Source organism: Triticum aestivum, chromosome 1D (assembly GCF_018294505.1).
Source record: "Triticum aestivum cultivar Chinese Spring chromosome 1D, IWGSC CS RefSeq v2.1, whole genome shotgun sequence".
Taxonomy (NCBI): Eukaryota; Viridiplantae; Streptophyta; class Magnoliopsida; order Poales; family Poaceae; genus Triticum; species Triticum aestivum.
Window position 1 is genome coordinate 96,825,569 of NC_057796.1, and position 26,131 is coordinate 96,851,699.

Below are 26,131 nucleotides of genomic sequence, written 5' to 3' on the forward strand. Positions count from 1 at the left end.
CGACCCGCCGGAGTTCGCCAGAGTCGCCGGAGTTCGCCGCCGCCGCCGGTTTTTTTTGCCGGTTCGGTTTTTTTGGTAAAACCCTAGATGCGTTTTTTTAATTAGATCGGTTTTATTTTATTTTTTCTGCTTTAGTTATTTAGCGAACGCCCGTTCGTTCGTTCGTTTTAACGAACAACTTTCACCGTTTAGCCGCAGACAGCGAACGTTCGTTCGTTAGCCTATTCGCCAGTTTTTCTTTTTCTCGGATTTTCTGCGATTATTTTCGATCGCGATTTCTGATCCTATTTTCATTTTAGTTTATCTTTTCGCTCGTTTATCGGAATCAGGCGATTCAAACACCTAGAGTTTCATCTCGAAGACCTCTTTCTGTTTAATCAACTTCAACAAGTTTTTGCTACTGTAAAATTTGACTTTAGTCCATATTAGTAATCGAAGCTTGTTTCTTTCACAGTTTGAGTTTTATTAGTTCGTTTGATTTGATTTCTTTTGCAAACCGGAGTTCTTAAGTTGAACTTTCTAGTTATATCTTCTTATTTGAGTTTTACCCGTGCACCTTACTTGATTGCTTATTGTATGCTTGTTTGATTGCGATAGAGTACCCTGTCGGCGGTCTGGGAACGGGGGTCCCTAGACTTGCCTGCCTGCGGCCCATGGCGTGGCTAAGTCAGCGGCCGTACGGCCCATCTTCATCAACAAGGCATCCAAGACCCTCGCGAGGGTCCAAGCCTCACAAGGCAGACGACGCAAGACCTCCTCAGGAGTGGCCTAGCCAGGCAGGCTCATGAGGAGCGGAGATATCAAAGGCGGGGCAAACCTCCCGAGGCTCTCGTGACGTGAGCCATGACGATTGGCGCCAGGCGGGCGCCAGGCGGGCGCCAGTGGGCGCAGCGTCCTTGTTTCCTCTTTGGTTCTAAAGAGGCAAGCACAGGCAAGGAGTACCGAGGCATCAGGCAAAGGTTGCCATATCGGTGCAACGAGACCAAGACCAGAAGGACGGCAAGACGGAGGTCATCATGGAGCCCAAGACAGCGTCACCACCAGAGTCTTTCGCAGGCGAAGCCCACTTTTGTCAGGATAGCTTATACTAGCTGTCCCCCTTCAAATTTGCCTGCCGTTGTTGGCTCCCTTCCCGCTCAATATTTGGGGAGAGGACCAGGGCCTATATAAGTAGAACTAGCCACCACAGTAGGGCATCTGAGCTTGATCCGAACTCAGCCTGATCTGATCTGATCGAGAGCCTACCCTAGACACAAGAACACCTCAACCTCAGGAGGTTGTTCTTCCCCTTGTACTGTTCATCATCAGCCCAAGAGGCAATCCACCAGCACACACTGGAGTAGGGTATTACACCACAACGGTGGCCTGAACCAGTATAAATCTCGTGTCTTCCTGTGTTGCGAGTTCGTCGAGTTCGTCCGTGAGATCTTAGTGAGCTAGGGCGTGGATCGGTAGGAGGGAAAGACTTCGTGCGCACCCCAGAGTTCGAACCTTAAGGGTTTTGCCGGAACCCCACATCCGACATTTGGTGTGCCAGGTAGGGGTGCGCCGTAGCTTCCCTTCCGTCGATTCATCGCTCCGTCGCTCCGACGTCTCCATGGCGGACGCTCGCCGCGCTCGAGCTGAGCGCCGGGCTGCCCTCACCACCCGCGTAGCTCAGACGGCTCCCGTCGGCAGGCCACCTCGTCGTTCTCCGTCTCCCGCCGCCAACACAGCCGCAGCTCGGCGGGGAATGAGCAACAGGCGTCCTCGCTGCATCCGTCGGTGCGGCAGGACGGCCGCACCGCCACTCCGTCGCTGACCCCGGCCGGCTCTTCGTCTCATGCATGCCACGCTCTCATGGAGGCGCAGGCCGCGCTCCTCGCGGCGAACGAGCTCCTGTGCTACCGCCCAGTCGACGACCTCTAAGATGAGTGGCTCGACCGCGTCGCTAAGCTCGTCCGCGCCGCAGGGGACTCCCCGGCGTCGTTCCTCTCTCTGCCTCACCCTCCGCCAGCCACAGGCGACGTGGCTCATGGCGCGCCCCCACCACCTTTGCCCCAAGACTGCGCCTTGGCGCCAAGGCGCGCGGCCCCACGGCGTGATCCGCCATGTCCGGTGCCCGCACACGAAGAGAGAAGCTGCCAAGAAATCCCTCGGCCGTGAGAAGCTGCACCTGCGCTCCCTGCGCCGCCTCATCAAGACCAAGCTCCACCTCCGAGGCGGGCCCTGGCGACCACGGCCGGCTTCCGCGCCTTCACCCTCGAGCTGCGTAGCGTCGCCTGGCCAAGCAAGTTCAAGCCCGATCTGCCTCCCCACTACGACGGCACCTCCGACCCCGCGGAGTTCCTGCAGCTCTATGAGCTGAGCATCGAAGCGGCCAATGGCGACGAGAAAGTCATGGCGAACTGGTTCCCTATGGCTCTCAAGGATGGTGCCCACTCCTGGCTCCTGAACCTGCAGCACGGCTCGATCTCCTCCTAGGATGAGATGCGCGACCGCTTCATCGCCAACTTCCAGGGCACCCGTGATGGCCCGCCGGCCGCGGGTGACCTGCGCCGCATCAAGCAACAGCCAGGGGAGACCCTCCAGAAGTACATCCAGTGCTTCAACAACACTCGCCTCAAGATCCCCAAGGTCACGGACGAGGCCATCATCTCCGAGTTCTCAGACGGCGTCCGTGACATCAAGATGAAGGAAGAGCTCACTGTCCATGAGGAGCTGTGCACATCTTAGGAGCTGTTCAACCTGGCGACCAAGTGCGCAAGAGCTGAGGAGGGGCGCCTCTCCCTCCTTGAGCTGCCAGCCGCGGCCACAAAGGAGAAGAAAGCCAAGGCCAAGGACGTGAAGCGCAAGGAAGCGGCAGTGCTGGCAGCGGAGCCCGACACCAAGCGGGGCAGAGATCAGCCCGAGTCATCCAAGAATAGCCGACCATTCTGCGCCTTCCACAATCTGAACACCCACAACACCAGTGACTGTCAAGAGCTCAGAGCCATTCGCGAAGGACGTTTCGGTCGACGCCCCGAGCGCAGCGACCGGGGCTACGGCCGTGGAGGAGGACGTGGAGGCTTACGCTGGGACGACCGTGGCCCGCGCCAGGAGTGGCGCGACAGGCCTCGTGAGGACCGCTGGCAGGACCATCCTCGTGAGGGCGCCTGGAAGGACCAGCCTCATGAGGATCGCCCCCAGGGTAACGCCGGTCTTCCCCCGCTGCCGCCACCCAGAAGGAACGACGATCACCATCAAGATGAGGGGGCTGGGGGCTTCCAGGAGCCGCGTGCAATCGCCTGCATCTTGGGCGGCGCGGATGCCCCAGCCTCTCAACACATCTTCAAACAGTTTGCTCATGAGGTGAACGCGGTGCTCCCCAAGCTCGAGGCCACGTGCCCGCTCAAGTGGTCCCAGTGCGCCATCACTTTCAACTCGGCAGATCAGCTCAAGTGCGCAGCCACCGCTGGCGCCCTCCCGATGTTGTGCTCCCCAGTCATCAGCAATGTGCTGGTTACCAAGACCCTCATCGACGGCGGCGCATGGCCCAACATCTTGTCCGTCAACACATTCAACAACCTCCAAGTGCCATATGAGCAACTTCAGCCCACCAAGCCTTTCTCAGGAGTGACCGGCGGTTCCACCACACCGATAGGGCAGGTCCACCTGCCTGTCACCTTCGGGGAGCACAAGAACTACTGCACCGAGCTCATCAACTTTGACGTCGCGCACATCCGCCTGCCGTACAACGCCATCCTCGGGTATCCGGCCCTGGCCAAGTTCATGGCAGTCACCCATCACGGCTACAACGTCCTCAAGATGCCGGCAAGCGCCGGAATCATCACGGTCCCATGTGAAGAGAGAGATGTGGTGTGCTCCCTCGAGCGCGCCTTCCAAGCTGCAGCAATCAACGACCCCGACCGCAAAAGCGAGGGCCCTCCTAAGGCCCTCCCCAAGAAGAAGAAGCAGTTGCGCCGAGCAGGATCTCAGGAGGGTGGCGACGTAGCTGGAGCCTCGTCAGGATCAGCGCCCGCTTCAGGCGCGCCTCCCTCCATTGCATAGGAAGGTGCGCTCGGTGCCCTCCTCGGGCAGGGCTCGGGGGCTCTCTTCTGGAGGGCCTCAGACCTTGCCAACCTCACGAGGGAGGCGCTTGGGCACCACTTGGAGGCGTGCTTCGTGGCACGTTTCCCTCAGGAGAACACAGGGCAAGGAGCGCCCACTACTCAGGAGTTCATCACCAAGACCACTTAGGAACTGCAAGACGCAAGAGCCATGCGCGGTGACAGCTGCTCGCGAGGCGCAGCTCCCCATCCAGGTGAGGATGCTGGGCTGCGTGTCTGCATCGACGTCCCAGGGCTTAACAGGGCCGCATCTTAGGAGCATTTCTGGCCTTCGTGTGTGGGCCGTTGTGAGGGCCCGCCACACAGCTACGTTCGCATGCCCTTTGGCTTGCCGAGCGTGGCGTCAGCCTATCAGCGCAACATGCGGCGCGTCCTAGCGGCTCAGGAGGCCAGGTACCACGCTGTCCTGGAAGAAATGGAGACGGTCTTCAAGGAGCCTCCCGAGCCCCCAGAGCCTCCCGAGGCTCAGGCCCCAGTGGCTCGTGAAGAGTCATTCTTTCGACGCATGCCTTCAGCTGCACCAACTCTACTTCGTCTACAGAACCAGGTGACATTTTCCAAGCTCGTTTAGCTGGGAGCGCCCCTCGGGCTGCAATATTCCCAGGTCGCATGGGTCCGTCCCTGTGGCATGTATCCCTTTTGCTTGTGTCTTTAGCTTACCTTGCTGGGGGCGCCCCTCCGGCTGCATCATCCCCAAGCCGCTCGGGCCGGACCCAGTGGCATGTGTCTTCCTGCATTTACTCAAGCTGATTTGCCTTCCATGCTTAACCTGCCTACGGTTATCACCTGCTCGATCGTCGCCTCCCACGGGGCCTCCTCACATAGGCACGGCGCCGGTGCATGGGTCCGTCCCTGCCACGTCGAGAAACCTGAGCGGTCGAGCTCTGGCCCACGGCACGCCCCGCGCACATCACCTCACCAGGCCCTCAGTGCCCTCACCTCTTCGCGGAACAACCAGCGGCAGGCTGGCAGCTATAACGGCAAATCGTGTTTCTTCTTGTGCCTGTTCACAGGGATCCCATGGGGAGGATAGCAGGCGGCACCATGAGTCTCCTTTTTCCTCATGCAATTCGCTTGTGCGTTGAAAGGGGGGCTCCTGAGCATCGCGACTCAGGAGCTCTTACTGGCTCTCCAGCCCTCACCCCCTGGCCTTGACCATGGCATCGCGACCTGGCATACCAGCGGCGGCTGAGCTCGCTCGAGGGCCGGTACCTAAGGACGTAGAGCACTAAGGAGAGCATGGGAGGAGGGAAACTCGTATGGGCCGACCTAGCTGTGCCGCACAAGCTGGCGCGTAGGCCTAGCGCACCACCAGGAATCACCACGAAATCGACAAGATAAGTCCCGCTCTCGGATCGGCTAAATGTTGGGGCCTAACGGTCACCCTCGCCTCGCTGCAGCCCCGTTGCGGCCACGTCAACTCCTTTTCTTGCCTTACCCTGGCTGCTTGAGCGCTAAGGGGGACCTCCTGAGCATCGCGCCTCAGGGGCTCTTACTGGACCTCGGGCCACACACCTCCTGGCCTTGACCACGACACGCGACCTGGCATACCAGCAACGGCTGTAGCCTGCCTGGGGACCGGGACCTGTCAGCGTAGAGCAACAAGATATCGCGAGGGAAGAAAGGGGGGACCGAGCCTTAACAGGACATGCGTTCACAAGTTTTCGTAACAGGGAAGATGAGCGCAAAAGATATTACAAACCCTTTACAAGCCCCCACGGGGTACTTCATGATCCTCTGCAGGGAACAAAAGCTGGAACTAAAAGGGATCCTATCTACACCCTCCCGCGGCGGACGCCATCATCAACAGTGGGCCACAGGAGGCCGGCGCCAACCCCATCCAGATCAGCGGCGGCGACGGTCGGACGCCGCAGCTCTGCTCCGAGCGCGGCGAGAGCTTGGGGGCACATAGCTATCGTCGCTCGTCTCCGGAGTCTCGTAGGGCTCAGGAGAGCTGCTGGACTCCCAAGGGCTGCTGTTGCTGGAGTGGCCGCGAGCGGAGCGCGCGTCAGCCTGGCGCTCCTCTCCGGAGCAACACTCCAGGCGGCAGCCCTCCGCATCGAAGACCTTGAAGAAGAGCGTGGAGGCGCCATCGTACTCAAAATGCATCGCGAGGGTGCCCCTCGCACGGCAGACCTGCGCGACCTCGCCCCAGTCGCGAGTCATGAAGATCTTGCCGGTAGGGATCGCTTCGAACTCTGCTCCGGTCGCCGGAGCGCCGCAGTCGGCGTGCTGCAACCAGAGCTCGAGAGGCCCCCTCGGCGGCATCACGTCAGAGAAGAACCATGGGAAGAGGATCCAAGAGCTTGGAGGCATCGGCGCCTATAGCACAAGCTCGCGCGAGGAGTCCGCGGCGTGGATGCCAGGGCGACAGCACGTGTCGCCGTGGCGCAGCGACCACGGGCACGGCGTGGGTGACGCCGCTTGTTTCTCCGTCCTCCTGAGCCCTCGGCTCGGGCGTACAGGGGTAGCGGATACCCCGGAGGAGGCCGCTCGCACCAAGGCCTCGTCACCACCTGCATCACCGCTTCGTCACGGCGGTGGACCTACCTCTTCTTCGGCGGAAGCGGCCCCGGATCATCGCGCGGGGCCTTTCCCTTATCTTCAGTGGAGAACCTTCTGATAGGTGCCATCGTCGCTGGCAGTGAAGCGAGGAGGAAGAAGCAAGCAAGCAAGGAAGAGATGGGCGACGGGGGCTCCGCCCCCCTCCCCATTTATAGCAAAAGAAGGCCAACCGGCGGCTCCCACGATCGCAGGTAATGATGGTTTTCCTTGCATGTCGCATGGACTTGTCAAGTCGTGCAGTTGCCGAGGCAACGTGGGAAGCGGAGACGCCCACGTCCAATCAACCGCCATGCGTCGACCGAGGCCGCAGGCTTTTGGGGCCCGCGGCGCTCCGTACTTGACCCTTGGCTTCGCCGCGAAGCCAAGCCCGAGCGCACCTTGGGCCCGGGGGCTACTGTCGGCATTCTGGGAACGGGGGTCCCCAGACTTGCCTGCCTGCGGCCCATGGCGTGGCTAAGTCAGCGGGCCGTACGGCCCATCTTCATCAACAAGGCATCCAAGACCCTCGCGAGGGGCCAAGCCTCGCGAGGCGGACGATGCAAGACCTCCTCAGGAGTGGCGTAGCCAGCCAGGCTCACGAGGAGCGGAGATATCAAGGCGGGGCAAACCTCCCGAAGCTCTCGTGACGTGAGCCATGACGATTGGCGCCAAGCGGGCGCCAGCGGGCGCAGTGTCCTTGTTTCCTCTTTGGTGCTAAGGAGGCAAGTGCAGGCAGGGAGTACCGAGGCATCAGGAAAAGGTTGCCATATCGGTGCAACAAGACCAAGACCAGAAGGACAGCAGGACGGAGGTCATCGTGGAGCCCAAGACGGCGTCACCACCAGAGCCTTTCGCAGGCGAAGACCACTTTTGTTGGGATAGCTTGTACTAGCTGTCTCCCTTCAAATTTGCCCGCTGTTGTTGGCTCCCTTCCCGCTCAATATTTGGGGAGAGGACCAGGGCCTATATAAGTAGAACTGGCCACCACAGTAGGGGCATCTGAGCTTGATCCGAACTCAGCCTAATCTGATCTGATCGAGAGCCTACCCTAGACACAAGAACACCTCAACCTCAGGAGGCTGTTCTTCCCCTTGTACTGTTCATCATCAGCCCAAGAGCCAATCCACCACCGCACACTGGAGTAGGGTATTACACCACAACGGTGGCCCGAACTAGTATAAATCTCGTGTCTTCCTGTGTTGCGAGTTCGTCGAGTTCGTCCGTGAGATCCTAGTGAGCTAGGGCATGGATCGGTAGGAGGGAAAGACTTCACGCGCACCCTAGAGTTCGAACCTTAAGGGTTTTGCCGGAACCCCACATCCGACATACCCGGAGTGCAAAGCGTGCTACTACGAGTCTCTAGGTTTCACGGATCATCAGCAAGGCAAGTAACACTTTGATCATACCTCTTTACTACCCAGTTTTATTGCATTAGATCAATCCTCAAACAATTGCATGGTTAGGATCTGATTAAATTGTGGGTTTGGGAAGTAGATGAGGTAGCACCTATTCACCTGTTTATTATCAAACCTTTGGGAGTTACTTCTACATTGCTTATATTGCTATGCTATGCTCGTAGACGTGGTTTGGGTTGAGTGTATTCATGACAGATGTGAGTATTGTTAATTAATGGTTAACTTAAGGTGGCAACTTTAATACACATCTGGGTGGATTGAGGCACCTAGGGAACCCAGTGTTGTCTGTATTTTTGGAAATCCCGGGATACCGTGTGATTCTCCTATGGACTGCCACCCAGGCTCAAAGGGATCATAAGATTATTCATGCTAGAAACTTCCGTGTGCAGCCACATGCCATTATGGGCTCTAGCATAGTTGAGTAAGTTGTGGGAAACCTTTCCATGGTGGACTAGCAGATGTAGGGGATTGTAGGTGTACAGGCCTATCTATCGGTTAAGGGGACCTCTTCGGAAAGACTGTGTCTCGGTCATCCGTTTCTCAAACATCATGTAGTGCGAGAAATCAAACGGAGGAGATCGAGTCTTGTGGGGAAAAGTGCACAAACCTCTACAGAGTGTACAAACTAATCATGGTTAGCCGTGTCCCCGGTTATGGACATCTTGAGTATTTGGTTCTTGGATTATCATGTGGATCTCAACACTCTAAATTAATTTTGTTGGGTTATTAATTACCTTTTAATTGGGATTGAGATGGGGTTTACCATTCTCAATGTTTTCAACCAACTTTGTAGTTAAATAAAATTTATTCCTTTGTTGTAGGGAAAAATTGGCTTTCCGCAAAACATATTAACCATACAGCCTCCACCAGCCATATATGCATATAGTGATAGCTTTATTCTGTTCATTACTCTCTTGTGTTACATTGCCAGCATATTCCATGTGCTGACCCGTTTTCGGGCTGCAACGTATCATGTTGCAGAATTTTCAGACGACGAGTAAGGAGCCTTAGGTCGTGGTCTTTCACTCAGTGATGCCGTTGGAGTTGATGGACTCACTTTATCTTCCAAGCCTTCCGCTATTATCGTATTAGATGGCCTTAAGCCATATTTATTGTAATAAGTTCTCTTTTGAGACATTCGATGTAATAAGTGTGTGATTGCCACTCTGTTATAAATCCTCAAGTACTGTGCAGCAGCATTACTGATCCAGGGATGACACTAATGCACAGAGATCGGACTATTTGAGGTCTGGTCGCTACATTTTCTTAAGGAGTTCATTCAGAAACTTGTACAGAAACTTTCTTAATGAGCACTCGCCAAACGCAATTCGAGAACATACACAAAGTCCCAGCTATGGGCCTAGTGCATCATCATAACTGTGGTCTCTTGCATTTCCCTACAAGTAATTGGATCTCATATGTAGATGTTTAGTGAAGTAGAGTGGAAAAAATGGAGAGCAACTACACAACAACTAGTCTGTAACTGTCGTCCGGAATCAGTTTTGCGCAGTGTTAACTGAAACATGGATATCTGACTCATACGGAGTCCGTTTTGGCTCCACAAGTAGTCAAAACGTTTGTGAAGACCAGATGCTTCAAAGGATTCTTTCATAGGGAACTCTTGGAGAACTTTTCTGAAGGAGTTCGTTCAGAAACTTGTATAGAAACTTTCTTAATGAGCACTCGACAAACGCATTTCGGGAACATACACAAAGTCCCAGCTATGGACCTAGTGCATCATCATAACCGAGGTCTCTTTCATTTCCCTACAAGTAATTGGATGTCATATGGAGATGTTTAGTGAAGTAGAATGGAAAAAATCGAGTGCAACTACACAAGAACTAGTCTGTAACTGTCGTTCGGAATCAGTTTTGCGGAGTGTTAACTGAAACATGGATATCTGACTCATACGAAGTCCGTTTTGGCTCCACAAGTAGTCAAAACGTTTGTGATGACCAGATACTTCGAAGGATTCTTTCATAGGGAACATTTGGAGAACTTTTCTTAAGGAGTTCTTTCAGAAACTTGTATAGAAACTTTCTTAATGATCACTCGACGAACGCATTCCGAGAACATACACAAAGTCCCAGCTATGGACCTAGTGCATCATCATAACTGAGGTCTCTTGCATTTCCCTACAAGTAATTGGATCTCATATGGAGATGTTAAGTGAAGTAGAATGGAAAAAATCGAATGCAACTACAGAAGAACTAGTGTGTAGCTGTCGTTCGGAATCTGTTTTGCGCAGTGTTAACTCAAACATATATCTCTAACTCATACGGAGTATGTTTTGGTTCCACAAGTAATCAAAACGTTTGTGATGACCAGATGCTTGAAAGGATTCTTTCATAGGGAACTTTTGGAGAACTTTTCTTAAGTAGTTCGTTCAGAAACTTGTATAGAAACTTTCTTAATGAGCACTCGACAAACGCATTTCGAGAACATACACAAAGTCCCAGCTATAGACCTAGTGCATCATCATAACCGAGGTCTCTTGCATTTCCCTACAAGTAATTGGATCGCATATGTAGATGCTTAGTGAAGTAGAGTGGGAAAAATGGAGTGCAACTACACAACAACTAGTCTGTAACTGTCGTCCGGAATCAGTTTTGCACAGTGTTAACTGAAACATGGATATCTGACTCAAACGGAGTCCGTTTTGGCTCCACAAGTAGTCAAAATGTTTGTGACGACCAGATGCTTCAAAGGATTCTTTCATAGGGAACTTTTGGAGAACTTTTCTTAAGGAGTTCGTTCAGAAACTTGTATAGAAACTTTCTTAATGAGCACTCGACAAACGCATTTCGAGAACATACACAAAGTCCCAGCTATGAACCTAGTGCATCATCATAACTGAGGTCTCCTGCATTTCCCTACAAGTAATTGGATCTCATATGGAGATGTTTAGTGAAGTAGAATGGAAAAAATCGAATGCAACTACACAAGAACTAGTCTGTAACTGTCGTTCGGAATCATTTTTGCGCAGTGTTAACTGAAACATGGATATATGACTCATACGGAGTCCGTTTTGGCTCCACAAGTAGTCAAAGCATTTGTGATGACCAGATGCTTCAAAGGATACTATCATAGGGAATTTTTGAGAACTTTTCTTAAGGAGTTCGTTCTGAAACGTGTATAGAAACTTTCTTAATGAGCACTCGACAAACGCATTTCGAGGACATACACAAAGTCCCACCTATGGACCTAGTGCATCATCATAACCGAGGTTTCTTGAATTTCCCTATAAGTAATTGGATCTCATATGGAGATGTTTAGTAAAGTAGAATGGAAAAAATCGAATGCAACTACACAAGAACTAGTCTGTAACTGTCGTTCGGAATCAGTTTTGCGCAGTGCTAACTGAAACATGGATATCTGACTCATACGAAGTCCGTTTTGGTTCCACAAGTAGTCAAAACGTTTGTGATGACCATATGCTTCAAAGGATTCTTTTATAGCGAACTTTTGGACAACTTTTCTTAACGAGTTCATTCAGAAACTTGTATAGAAACTTTCTTAATGAGCACTCGACAAACGCATTTCGAGAACATACACAAAGTCCCACCTATGGACCTAGTGCATCATCATAACCGAGGTCTCTTGCATTTCCCTACAAGTAATTGGATCTCATATGTAGATGTTTAGTGAAGTAGAATGGAAAAAATGGAGTGCAACTACACAACAACTAGTCTGTAAGTGTCGTCCGGAATCAGTTTTGCGAAATGTTAACTGAAACATGGATATCTGACTCATACGGAGTCATTTTTGGCTCCACAAGTAGTCAAAACGTTTGTGACGACCAGATGCTTCATAGGATTCTTTCATAGCAAACTCTTAGAGAACTTTTCTTAAGGAGTTCGTTCAGAAACTTGTATAGAAACTTTCTTAATGAGCACTCGACAAACGCATTTCGAGAACATACACAAAGTCCCAGCTATGGACCTAGTGCATCAACATAAATGCGGTCTCTTGCATTTACCTACAATTAATTGGGTCTCATATGGAGATTTTTAGTGAAGTAGAGTGGAAAAAATCGAATGCAACTACACAAGAACTAGTCTGTAACTGTCGTCCGGAATCAGTTTTGCGAAATGTTAACTGAAACATGGATATCTGACTCATACGGAGTCCGTTTTGGCTCCACAAGTAGTCAAAACGTTTGTGACGACCAGATTCTTCAAAGGATTCTTTCATAGGGAACTTTTGGAGAACTTTTCTTAAGGAGTTCGTTTAGAAACTTGTATAGAAACTTTCTTAATGAGCACTCGACAAACGCATTTCGAGAACACACACAAAGTCCCAGCTATGGACCTAGTGCATCATCATAACTGAGGTCTCTTGCATTTCCCTACAAGTAATTGGATCTCATATGTAGACGTTTAGTGAAGTAGAGTGGAGAAAATGGAGAGCAACTACACAACAACTAGTCTGTTACTGTCGTCCCGAATCAATTTTGCGCAGTGTTAACTGAAACATGGATATCTGACTCATACGGAGTCTGTTTTGGCTCCACAAGTAGTCAAAACGTTTGTGACGACCAGATTCTTCAAAGGATTCTTTCATTGGGAACTTTTGGAGAACTTTTCTTAAGGAGTTCGTTCATAAACTTGTATAGAAACTTTCTTAATGAGCAGTCGACAAACGCATTTCGAGAACATACACAAAGTCCCAGCTATGGACCTAGTGCGTCATCATAACCGAGGTCTCTTGCATTTCCCTACAAGTAATTGGATCTCATATGCAGATGTTTATTGAAGTAGAATGGAAAAAATCGAGTGCAACTACACAACAACTAGTCTGTTACTGTCGTCCGGAATCAGTTTTGCGCAGTGTTAACTGAAACATGGATATCTGACTCATACGGAGTCCGTTTTGGCTCCACAAGTAGTCAAAGCGTTTGTGACAACCAGATGCTTCAAAGGATTCTTTCATAGGGAACTTTTGGAGAACTTTTCTTAAGGAGTTCCTTCAGAAACTTGTATAAAAACTTTCTTAATGAGCACTCGACAAACGCATTTCGAGAACATACACACAGTCCCACCTATGGACCTAGTGCATCAACATAACCGTGGTCTCCTGCATTTCCCAACAGGTAATTGGATCTCATATGGAGATGTTTAGTGAAGTAGAATGAAAAAAATCGAATGCAACTACACAAGAACTAGTCTGTAACTGTCGTTCGGAATCAGTTTTGCGCAGTGTTAACTGAAACATGGATATCTAACTCATCCGGAGTCCGTTTTGGCTCCGCAAGTACTCAAAACGTTTGTGACGACCAGATGCTTCAAAGGATTCTTTCATAGGGAATTTCGGAGAACTTTTCTTAAGGATTCGTTCAGAAACTTGTATAGAAACTTTCTTAATGAGCACTCGACAATCGTATTTCGAGAACATACACAAAGTCCCAGCTATGGACCTAGTGCATCATCATAACTGAGGTCTCTTGCATTTCCCTACAAGTAATTGGATCTCATATGTAGATGTTTAGTGAAGTAGAATGGAAAATATGGAGTGCAACTACACAACAACTAGTCTATAAGTGTCGTCCGGAATCAGTTTTGCGAAATGTTAACTGAAACATGGATATCTGACTCATACGGAGTCCCTTTTGGCTCCACAAGTACTCAAAACATTTGTGACGACCAGATGCTTCAAAGGATTCTTTCATAGAGAACTCTTAGAGAACTTTTCTTAAGGAGTTCGTTCAGAAACTTGTATAGAAACTTTCTTAATGAGCACTCGACAAACGCATTTCGAGAACATACACAAAGTCCCAGCTATAGACCTAGTGCATCATCATAACCGAGGTCTCTTGCATTTCCCTACAAGTAATTGGATCTCATATGGAGATGTTTAGTGAAGTAGAATGGAAAAAATCGAGTGCAACTACACAAGAACTAGTCTGTAACTGTCGTTCGGAATCAGTTTTGCGCAGTGTTAACTGAAACATGGATATCTGACTCATACGAAGTCCGTTTGGGCTTTACAAGTAGTCAAAACGTTTGTGACGACCAGATGCTTCGAAGGATTCTTTCATAGGGAACTTTTCTTAAGGAGTTCTTTCCGAAACTTGTATAGAAACTTTTTTAATGAGCACTCGACGAACGCATTTCGAGAACATACACAAAGTCCCAGCTATGGACCTAGTGCATCATCATAACTGAGGTCTCTTGCATTTCCCTACAAGTAATTGGATCTCATATGGAGATGTTTAGTGATGTAGCATGGAAAAAATGGAATGCAACTACAGAAGAACTAGTGTGTAACTGTCGTTCGGAATCAGTTTTGCGCAGTGTTAACTGAAACATATATATCTGACTCATACGGAGTCCATTTTGGTTCCACAAGTAGTCAAAACGTTTGTGATAACCAGATGCTTCAAAGGATTATTTCATAGGGAACTTTTGGACAACTTTTCTTAAGGAGTTCGTTCAGAAACTTGTATAGAAACTTTCTTAATGAGCACTCGACAAACGCATTTCGAGAACATACACAAAGTCCCAGCCATGGACCTAGTGCATCATCACAACCGAGGTCACTTGCATTTCCCTATAAGTAATTGGATCTCATATGGGGACTTTTAGTGAAGTGGAATGGAAAAAATCGAATGCAACTACACAAGAACTAGTCTGTAACTGTCGTCCGTAATCAGTTTTGCGAAATGTTAACTGAAACATGGATATCTGAATCATACGGAGTCCGTTTTGGTGCCACAAGTAGTCAAAACGTTTGTGACGACCAGATGGTTCAAAGGATTCTTTCATAGTGAACTTTTGGAGAACTTTTCTTAAGGAGTTCGTTCAGAAACTTGTATAGAAACTTTCTTAATGAGCACTCGACAAACGCATTTCGAGAACATACACAAAGTCCCAGCTATGGACCTAGCGCATCATCATAACTGAGGTCTCTTGAATTTCCCTACAAGTAATTGGATCTCATATGTAGATGTTTAGTGAAGTAGAGGGGAAAAAATGGAGAGCAACTACACAACAACTAGTCTGTTACTGTCGTTCGGAATCAGTTTTGCGCAGTGTTAACTGAAACATGGATATCTGACTCATACGGAGTCCGTTTTGGCTCCACAAGTAGTAAAAGTGTTTGTGACAAACAAAGGATTCTTTCATAGGGAACTTTTGGAGAACTTTTCTTAAGGAGTTCCATCAGAAACTTTTATAAAAACTTTCTTAATGAGCACTCGACAAACGCATTTCGAGAACATACACAAAGTCCCACCTATGGACCTAGTGCATCATCATAACCGAGGTCTCCTGCATTTCCCTACAAGTAATTGGATCTCATATGGAGATGTTTAGTGAAGTAGAATGGAAAAAATCGAATGCAACTACACAAGAACTAGTCTGTAACTGTCGTTCGGAATCAGTTTTGCGCAGTGTTAACAGAAACATGGATATCTGACTCATACGGAGTCCGTTTTGGCTCCGCAAGTAGTCAAAACGTTTGTGACGACCAGATGTTTCAAAGGATTCTTTCATAGGGAATTTTGGAGAACTTTTCTTCAGGAGTTCGTTCAGAAACTTGTATAGAAACTTTCTTAATGAGCACTCGACAAACGCATTTCGAGAACATACACAAAGTCCCAGCTATGGACCTAGTGCATCATCATAACCGAGGTCTCTTGCATTTCCCTACAAGTAATTGGATCTCATATGTAGATGTTTAGTGAACTAGAATGGAAAAAATGGAGTGCAACTACACTACAACTAGTCTGTAAGTGTCGTCCGGAATCAGTTTTGCGAAATGTTAACTGAAACATGGATATCTGACTCATACGGAGTCCTTTTTGGCTCCACAAGTAGTCAAAACGTTTGTGACGACTAGATGCTTCAAAGGATTCTTTCATAGCAAACTCTTAGAGAACTTTTCTTAAGGAGTTCGTTCAGAAACTTGTATAGAAACTTTCTTAATGAGCACTCGACAAACGCATTTCGAGAACAAACACAAAGTCCCAGCTATAGACCTAGTGCATCATCATAACCGAGGTCTCTTGCATTTCCCTACAAGTAATTGGATCTCATATGGAGATGTTTACTGAAGTAGAATGGAAAAAATCAAGTGCAACTACACAAGAACTAGTCTGTAACTGTCGTTCGGAATCAGTTTTGTGCAGTGTTAACTGAAACATGGATATCTGACTAATACAAAGTCTGTTTGGGCTCCACAAGTAGTCAAAACGTTTGTGACGACCAGATGCTTCGAAGGATTCTTTCATAGGGAACTATTCTTAAGGAGTTCTTTCAGAAACTTGTATAGAAACTTTCTTAATGAGCACTCGACGAACGCATTTTGAGAACATACACAAAGTCCCAGCTATGGACCTAGTGCATCATCATAACTGAGGTCTCTTGCATTTCCTTACAAGTAATTGGATCTCATATGGAGATGTTTAGTGAAGTAGCATGGAAAAAATCGAATGCAACTACACAAGAACTAGTGTGTAACTGTCGTTCGGAATCAGTTTTGCGCAGTGTTAACTGAAACATATATACCTGACTCATACGGAGTCCGTTTTGGTTCCACAAGTAGTCAAAACATTTGTGATGACCAGATTCTTCAAAGGATTCTTTCATAGGGAACTTTTGGACAACTTTTCTTAAGGAGTTCGTTCAGAAACTTGTATGGAAACTTTCATAATGAGCACTCGACAAACGCATTTCGAGAACATACACAAAGTCCCAGCTATGGCTCTAGTGCATCATCATAACCGAGGTCTCTTGCATTTCCCTACAAGTAATTGGATCTCATATGTAGAAGTTTAGGGAAGTGGAATGGAAAAAATCGAATGCAACTTCACAAGAACTAGTTTGTAAGTGTCGTCCGGAATCAGTTTTGGGAAATGTTAACTGAAACATGGATATCTGACTCATACGGAGTCCGTTTTGGCTCCACAAGTAGTCAAAATGTTTGTGATGACCAGATGCTTCAAAGGATTCTTTCATAGCGAACTCTTACAGAACTTTTCTTAAGGAGTTCGTTCAGAAACTTGTATAGAAACTTTCTTAATAAGCACTCGACAAACGCATTTCGAGAACAAACACAAAGTCCCAGATATAGACCTAGTGCATCATCATAACCGAGGTCTCTTGCATTTCCCTACAAGTAATTGGATCTCATATGGAGATGTTTAGTGAAGTAGAATGGAAAAAATTGAGTGCAACTACACCAGAACTGGTCTGTAACTGTCGTTCGGAATCAGTTTTGCGCAGTGTTAACTGAAACATGGATATCTCACTCATACGAAGTCCATTTGGGCTCCACAAATAGTCAAAACGTTTGTGACGACCAGATGCTTCGAAGGATTCTTTCATAGGGAACTTTTCTTAAGGAGTTCTTTCAGAAACTTGTATAGAAACTTTCTTAATGAGCACTCGACGAACGCATTTCGAGAACATACACAAAGTCCAAGCTATGGACCTAGTGCATCATCATAACTGAGGTCTCTTGCATTTCCCTACAAGTAATTGGATCTCATATGGAGATGTTTAGTGAAGTAGCATGGAAAAAATCGAATGCAACTACAGAAGAACTAGTGCGTAACTGTCGTTCGGAATCAGTTTTGCGCAGTGTTAACTGAAACATATATATCTGACTCATACAGAGTCCGTTTTGGTTCCAGAAGTAATCAAAACGTTTGTGATAACCAGATGCTTCAAAGGATTCTTTCATAGGGAACTTTTGGACAACTTTTCTTAAGGAGTTCGGTCAGAAACTTGTATAGAAACTTTCTTAATGAGCACTCGACAAACGCATTTCGAGAACATACACAAAGTCCCAGCTATGGACCTAGTGCATCATCATAACCGAGGTCACTTGCATTTCCCTACAAGTAATTGGATCTCATATGGAGGATTTTAGTGAAGTGGAATGGAAAAAATCGAATGCAACTTCACAAGAACTAGTCTGTAACTGTCGTTCGGAATCAGTTTTGTGCAGTATTAACTGAAACATGGATATCTGACTCATACGGAGTCCGTTTTGGCTCCACAAGTAGTCAAAACTTTTATGACAACCAGATGCTTCAAAGGATTCTTTCGTAGGGAACTTTTGGAGAACCTTTCTTAAGGAGTTCGTTCAGAAACTTCTATGGAAACTTTCTTAATGAGCACTCGACAAACGCATTTCAAGAACATACACAAAGTCCCAGCTATGGACCTAGTGCATCATCATAACCGAGGTCTCTTGCCTTTCCCTACAATTAATTGGATCTCATATGGAGATTTCTAGTGAAGTAAAATGGAAAAAATCGAATGCAACTACACATGAACTAGTCTGTAACTGTCATCCGGAATCAGTTTTGCGAAATGTTAACTGAAACATGGATATCTGACTCATACGGAGTCCGTTTTGGTTCCACAAGTAGTCAAAACGTTTGTGATGACCAGATGCTTCAAAGGATTCTTTCATAGGGAACATTTGGACAACTTTTCTTAAGGAGTTAGTTCAGAAACTTGTATAGAAACTTTCTTAATGAGCACTCGACAAACGCATTTCGAGAACATACACAAAGTCCCAGCTATGGACCTAGTGCATCATCATAACCGAGTTCACTTGCATTTCCCTAAAAGTAATTGGATCTCATATGGAGATTTTTAGTGAAGTGGTATGGAAAAAATCGAATGCAACTACACAAGAACTAGTCTGTAACTGTCGTCCGGAATCAGTTTTGCGAAATGTTAACTGAAACATGGATATCTGACTCATACGGAGTCCGTTTTGGCGCCACAAGTAGTCAAAACGTTTGTGACGACCAGATGCTTTAAAGGACTCTTTTATAGGGAACTTTTGGAGAACTTTTCATAAGGAGTTCGTTCAGAAACTTGTATAGAAACTTTCTTAATGAGCACTCGACAAACGCATTTCGAGAACATACACAAAGTCCCAGCTATGGACCTAGTGCATCATCATAAACGAGGTCTCTTGCATTTCCCTACAAGTAATTGGATCTCATATGTAGATGTTTAGTGAAGTAGAGGGGAAAAAATGGAGAGCAACTACACAACAACTAGTCTGTTACTTCCGTCCGGAATCAGTTTTGCGAAATGTTAGCTGAAACATGGATATCTGACTCATACGGAGTCCGTTTTGGCTCCACAAGTAGTCAAAACATTTGTGACGACCAGATGCTTCAAAGATTCTTTCGTAGGGATCTTTTGGAGAACTTTTCTTAAGGAGTTCGTTCATAAACTTGTATAGAAACTTTCTTAATGAGCACTCGACAAACGCATTTCGAGAACATACACAAAATCCCAGCTATGGACCTAGTGCGTCATCAAAACCGAGGTCTCTTGCATTTCCCTACAAGTAATTGGATCTCATATGAAGATGTTTAGTGAAGTAGAATGGAAAAAATGGAGTGCAACTACACAATAACTAGTCTGTAACTGTTGTTCGAAATCAGTTTTGCGCAGTGTTAACTGAAACATGGATATCTGACTCATACGGAGTCCGTTTTGGCTCCACAAGTAGTCAAAGTGTTTGTGACAAACAAAGGATTCTTTCATAGGGAACTTTTGGAGAACTTTTCTTAAGGAGTTCTTTCAGAAACTTGTATAGAAACTTTCTTAATGAGCACTCGACGAACGCATTTCGAGAACATACACAAAGTCCCAGCTATGGACCTAGTGCATCAACATAACCGAGGTGTCTTGCATTTCCCTACAAGTAATTGGATCTCATATGGAGATGTTTAGTGAAGTAGCATGGAAAAACTCGAATGCAACTACAGAAGAACTTGTGTGTAACTGTCGTTCGGAATCAGTTTTGCGCAGTGTTAACTGAAACATATATATCTGACTCATACGGAGTCCGTTTTGGTGCCACAAGTAGTCAAAACGTTTGTGATGACCAGATGCTTCAAAGGATTCTTTCATAGGGAACTTTTGGACAACTTTTCTTAAGGAGTTCGTTCAAAAACTTATATAGAAACTTTCTTAATGAGCACTCGACAAATGCATTTCGAGAACATACACAAAGTCCCAGCTATGGACCTAGTGCATCATCATAACCGAGGTCTCTTGCATTTCCCTACAAGTAATTGGATCTCATATGTAGATGTTTAGTGAAGTAGAATGGAAAAAATGGAGTGCAACTACACAACAACTAGTCTGTAAGTGTCGTCCGGAATCAGTTTTGCGAAATGTTAACTGAAACATGGATATCTGACTCATACGGAGTCCGTTTTGGCTCCACAAGTAGTCAAAATGTTTGTGACGACTAGATGCTTCAAAGGATTCTTTCATAGCGAACTCTTAGAGAACTTTTCTTAAGGAGTTCGTTCAGAAACTTGTATAGAAACTTTCTTAATGAGCACTCGATAAACGCATTTCGAGAACAAACACAATGTCCCAGCTATAGACCTAGTGCATCATCATAACCGAGGTCTCTTGCATTTCCCTACAAGTAATTGGATCTCATATGGAGATGTTTAGTGAAGTAGCATGGAAAAAATCGAGTGCAACTACACAAGAACTAGTCTGTAACTGTCGTTCGGAATCAGTTTTGCGCAGTGTTAACAGAAACATGGATATCTCCCTCATACGAAGTCCGTTTGGGCTCCACAAGTAGTCAAAACGTTTGTGACGACCAGATGCTTCGAAGGATTCTTTCATAGGGAACTTTTCTTAAGGAGTTCTTTCAGAAACTTGTATAGAAACTTTCTTAATGAGCACTCGATGAACGCATTTCGAGAGCTTACACAAAGTCCCAGCTATGGACCTAGTGCATCATCATGACTGAGGTCTCTTGCATTTCCCTACAAGTAATTGGATCTCATATGGAGATGTTTAGTGAAGTAGCATGGAAAAAATCAAATGCAACTACAGAAGAACTAGTGTGTAACTGTCGTTCGGAATAAGTTTTGCGCAGTGTTAACTGAAACATATATATCTGACTCATACGGAGTCCGTTTTGGTTCCAGAAGTAGTCAAAACGTTTGTGATGACCAGATGCTTCAAGGGATTCTTTCATAAGGAACTTTTGGACAACTTTTCTTAAGGAGTTCATTCAGAAACTTGTATAGAAACTTTCTTAATGAGCACTCGACAAACGCATTGCGAGAACATACACAAAGTCCCAGCTATGGACCTAGTGCATCATCATAACCGAGGTCACTTGCATTTACCTACAAGTAATTGGATCTCATATGGAGATTTTTAGTGAAGTGGAATGGAAAAAATCGAATGCAACTACACAAGAACTAGTCTGTAACTGTCGTTCGGAATCAGTTTTGCGCAGTGTTAACTGAAACATGGATATCTGACTCATACGGAGTCCGTTTTAGCTCCACAAGTAGTCAAAACTTTTGTGACAACCAGATGCTTCAAAGGATTCTTTCATAGGGAACTTTTGGAGAACTTTTCTTAAGGAGTTCGTTCAGAAACTTGTATAGAAACTTTCTTAATGAGCACTCGACAAACGCATTTCAAGAACATACACAAAGTCCCAGCTATGGACCTAGTGCATCATCATAACCGAGGTCTCTTGCATTTCCCTACAAGTAATTGGATCTCATATGTAGATGTTTAGTGAAGCAGAATGGAAAAAATGGAGTGCAACTACACAACAACTAGTCTGTAACTGTCGTTCGGAATCAGTTTTGCGAAATGTTAACTGAAACATGGATATCTGACTCATACGGAGTCCGTTTTGGCTCCACAAGTAGTCAAAACGTTTGTGACGACCAGATGCTTCAAAGGATTCTTTCATAGGGAATTTTGGAGAACCTTTCTTAAGGAGTTCGTTCAGAAACTTGTATAGAAACTTTCTTAATGAGCACTCGACAAACGCATTTCGAGAACATACACAAAGTCCCAGCTATGGACCTAGTGCATCATCATAAACGAGGTCTCTTGCCTTTCCCTACCATTAATTGGATCTCATATGGAGATTTTTAGTGAAGTAGAATGGAAAAAATCGAATGCAACTACACAAGAACTAGTCTGTAACTGTCGTCCGGAATCAGTTTTGAGAAATGTTAACTGAACATGGATATCTGACTCACACGGAGTCCGTTTTGGCTCCACAAGTAGTCAAAACATTTGTGATGACCAGTTGCTTCAAATGATTCTTTCATAGGGAATTTTGGAGAACTTTCCTTAAGGAGTTCGTTCAGAAACTTGTATAGAAACTTTCTTAATGAGCACTCGACAAACGCATTTCGAGAACATACACAAAGTCCCAGCTATGGACCTAGTGCATCATCATAAACGAGGTCTCTTGCATTTTCCTCCAATTAATTGGATCTCATATGGAGATTTTTAGTGAAGTAGAATGGAAAAAATCGAATGCAACTACACAAGAACTAGTCTGTAACTGTCGTCCGGAATCAGTTTTGCGAAATGTTAACTGAAACATGGATATGTGACTCATACGGAGTCCGTTTTAGCGCCACAAGTAGTCAAAACGTTTGTGACGACCAGATTCTTCAAAGGATTATTTCATAGGGAATTTTGGAGAACTTTTCTTAAGGAGTTCGTTCAGAAGCTTGTATAGAAACTTTCTTAATGAGCACTCGACAAACGCATTTCGAGAACAAACACAAAGTCCCAGCTATAGACCTAGTGCATCATCATAACCGAGGTCTCTTGCATTTCCCTACAAGTAATTGGATCTCATATGGAGATGTTTAGTGAAGTAGAATGGAAAAAATCGAGTGCAACTACAGAAGAACTAGTCTGTAACTGTCGTTCGGAATCAGTTTTGCGCAGTGTTAAGTGAAACATGGATATCTCACTCATACGAAGTCCGTTTGGGCTCCACAAGTAGTCAAAACATTTGTGACGACCAGATGCTTCGAAGGATTCTTTCATAGGGAACTTTTCTTAAGGAGTTCTTTCAGAAACTTGTATAGAAACTTTCTTAATGAGCACTCGATGAACGCATTTCGAGAACATACACAAAGTCCCAGCTATGGACCTAGTGCATCATCATGACTGAGGTCTCTTGCATTTCCCTACAAGTAATTGGATCTCATATGGAGATGTTTAGTGAAGTAGCATGGAAAAAATCGAATGCAACTACAGAAGAACTAGTGTGTAAGTGTCGTTCGGAATCAGTTTTGCGCAGTGTTAACTGAAACATATATATCTGACTCATACGGAGTCCTTTTTGGTTCCACAACTAGTCAAAACGTTTGTGATGACCAGATGCTTCAAAGGATTCTTTCATAGGGAACTTTTGGACAACTTTTCTGAAGGAGTTCGTTCAGAAACTTGTATAGAAACTTTCTTAATGAGCACTCGACAAACGCATTTCGAGAACATACACAAAGTCCCAGCTATGGACCTAGTGCATCATCATAACCGAGGTCACTTGCATTTCCCTACAAGTAGTTGGATCTCATATGGAGATTTTTAGTGAAGTGGAATGGAAAAAATCGAATGCAACTACACAAGAACTAGTCTGTAACTGTCGTTCGAAATCAGTTTTGCGCAGTGTTAACTGAAACATGGATATCTGACTCATACGGAGTCCATTTTGGCTCCACAAGTAGTCAAAACTTTTGTGACAACCAGATGCTTCAAAGGATTCTTTCATATGGAACTTTTGGAGAACTTTTCTTAAGGAGTTCGTTCAGAAACTTGTATAGAAACTTTCTTAATGAGCACTCGACAAACGCATTTCGAGAACATACACAAAGTCCCAGCTATGGACCTAGTGCATCATCATAACCGAGGTCTCTTGCATTTCCCTACAAGTAATTGAATCTCATATGTAGATGTTTAGTGAAGCAGAATGGAAAAAAATGGAGTGCAACTACACAACAACTAGTCTGTAACTACCGTGCGGAATCAGTTTTGCGAAATGTTAACTGAAACATGGATATCTGACTCATACGGAGTCCGTTTTAGCTCCACAAGTAGTCAAAACGATTGTGACGACCAGATGCTTCAAAGGATTCTTTCATAGCGAACTCTTGGAGAACTTTTCTTAAGGAGTTCATTCAGAAACTTGTATAGAAACTTTCTTAATGAGCACTCGACAAACGCATTTCAAGAACATACACAACGTCCCAGCTATGGAGCTAGTGCATCATCATAACCGAGGTCTCTTGCATTTCCCTACAAGTAATTGGATCTCATATGGAGATGTTTAGTGAAGTAGGATGGAAAAAATCGAGTGCAACTACACAAGAACTAGTCTGTAACTGTCGTTCGGAATCAGTTTTGCGCAGTTTTAAATGAAACATGGATATCTGACTCATACGAAGTCCTTTTTGGCTCCACAAGTAGTCGAAACGTTTGTGACGACCAGATGCTTCGAAGGATTCTTTCATAGGGAAATTTTGGAGAACTTTTCTTAAGGAGTTCGTTCATAAACTTGTATAGAAACTTTCTTAATGAGCACTCGAGAAACGTATTTCGAGAACGTACACAAAGTCCCAGCTATGGACCTAGTGCATCAACATAACCGAGGTCTCTTGCATTTCCCTACAAGTAATTGGATCTCATATGCAGATGTTTAGTGAATTAGAATGGAAAAAATGCAGTGCAACTACACAACAACTAGTTTGTAACTATCGTCCGGAATCAGTTTTGTGAAATGTTAATTGAAACATGGATATCTGACTCATACGGAGTCCGTTTTGGCTCCACAAGTAGACAAAACGTTTGTGACAACCAGATGCTTCAAAGGATTCTTTCATAGGGAATTTTGGAGAACTTTTCTTAATGAGTTCGTTCAGAAACTTGTATAGAAACTTTCTTAATGAGCACTCGACAAACGCATTTCGAGAACATACACAAAGTCCCAGCTATGGACCTAGTGCATCATCATAAACGAGGTCTCTTGCATTTCCCTACAAGTAATTGGATCTCATATGGAGATTTTTAGTGAAGTAGAATGGAAAAAATCGAATGCAACTACACAAGAACTAGTCTGTAACTGTCTTTCGGAATCAGTTTTGCGCAGTGTTAACTGAAACATGGATATCTGACTCATACGGAGTCCGTTTTGGCTCCACAAGTACTCAAAACGTTCGTGACGACCAGATGCTTCAAAGGATTCTTTCATAGGGAACTTTTGGAGAACTTTTCTTAAGGAGTTCGTTCAGAAACTTGTATAGAAACTTTATTAATGAGCACTCGACAAACGCATTTCGAGAATATACACAAAGTCCCAGCTATGGACCTAGTGCATCATCATAACCGAGGTCTCTTGCATTTCCCTACAAGAATATTTTATAGCAAAATTAGAGCAAGATTGAGACATGCTAGGGCACTTTATAATTGCAAACAGGGGCATGGATGGATAGATCACAACTATATCTACAAAACATCCTTACTGAACATACTCAAAAGAAACATGGATATCGCTGTAGACACATGGATACATGGCAACAAAATAACAACAGTAACAGACTTTGCAAAAATCCGAAGTCTCTGAAAACAGAAATATCACGAAGCCTAGTTTGCATGCTGGTGCTAGTCACCACATAGATCACAAAAATATATGGCATACACCTATGTAAAGATGGCATGACATAGATCAAAACACTTGTAGAGCTGATGCCCATAAGATGCACACATCAATTGCAACAAAAATAACAAAACACCAAGTTCTGATAAGTAACAGCAGTAAACATCATATAGCACTCTTGCACCAGAGATTTGGGCATCAATATGGACTGAAACGAGTATGGCACAATGGAAGAAAATGAAGAGCATCTCGTGATGAACATTTTGGTATATCATTCGCATGAATCGGAACAGTATGCAAGGAGATATGCCATCATGAACAGAGCAACATATTATGATATCTTCGGGACTTGGCAGAAAATGAGGGGGGGAAAGTCAACCTCTCCAGATTTCACGCGAACCGAGGCGGGGCGGAGCTCGTCGGAGACGGGCGGCGCGGCGGCCGGAGTGGACCCGGGAAGGTCGCCGGGGCGGGGTCGACCGGATCCGGCGAGGGAGAGGAGGCGGCGGCGGATGGGGAGACGGGGCGCGGTCGCCGGCGTGGAGGAGCTCCGGTGACAGCGGTCAGCGGCGACGAGGTTCGAGGCCCGCGGCGGCGCACCGGGCGAGGTGGCGGCGAACAGGCAGCGGGGATTGGCGCGGGCACGGGCGC